At 37.6% G+C, this 750-nt stretch overlaps 1 protein-coding gene across 1 annotated transcript in view; it reads left to right on the plus strand.

Moving 5' to 3' along the window:
* LOC116174674 (neuroligin-1-like) overlaps nucleotides 1–750 on the plus strand; it is a 168828-nt gene that overhangs the window by 86993 nt on the left and 81085 nt on the right. The gene's annotated exons all lie outside the window — the stretch shown is intronic.

Consider the following 750-nt stretch of genomic DNA (forward strand, 5'->3'; position numbering starts at 1 on the left):
AAGTGTTAATATTTATTTTACGGATTGGGCACTTCCGTTTGAGTTCATTAGATGCACCGACGTTAAAACGCCTACTTTTACTCGCGCAATGCATATAAAGTTTTCTTGTACAGAATGCTGCGGCCCCCTTTTGCTTGCGGCCCTAGGCCGCGACGCGACCTAGTGGGCCTAGTGGTCAATCCGGCACTGCTAATTCCGTCTGAAAATTAGAGTGCGTAACACTGTTCCCTCCTTAGAAATGTCTTTCGGAGTGAATGAACAATTTTTGGTTTGCCTCAAGGTGGTTTCCGGATCTGGTAAACTACATAACTTATGCACTTTATAACTTGGTAAGGGCCGGCCTATGACGTTTGTAACTTTGAATGAATATTTCAACCCCCTTGTGGCGATTGATAAGTTAATCAGAGATCAAGATCAAACGCTTATTACTTATTTTCAAATCCTCTCGTTCCAGTTTAACCTTTTCCACCACCTACTAGATCTTATGATTTCGTTAAAATATGTACATACTCGTACATAGAAACTTCGGAATCTTCAAAATAAAGACAACTTTGAAGCTCTGTATCTTTGAGAAATAAAAAATTTACGGAAAAGAAGTATACAGCGAATTTTTTTTTAATGCGAACATAGGAGCTTGTATGTAATGTAATATTTCCCTATGTTCGATTAAAAAAAAAACACATCAATCTATTGAGTAGTTCAAATGAGTAGTAGATACAATTGACAGCTGTCACATTTTTAAAAATACCG

This window comes from Photinus pyralis, unplaced genomic scaffold (genome assembly GCF_008802855.1).
Source record: "Photinus pyralis isolate 1611_PpyrPB1 unplaced genomic scaffold, Ppyr1.3 Ppyr1.4_LG6, whole genome shotgun sequence".
Lineage (NCBI taxonomy): Eukaryota > Metazoa > Arthropoda > Insecta > Coleoptera > Lampyridae > Photinus > Photinus pyralis.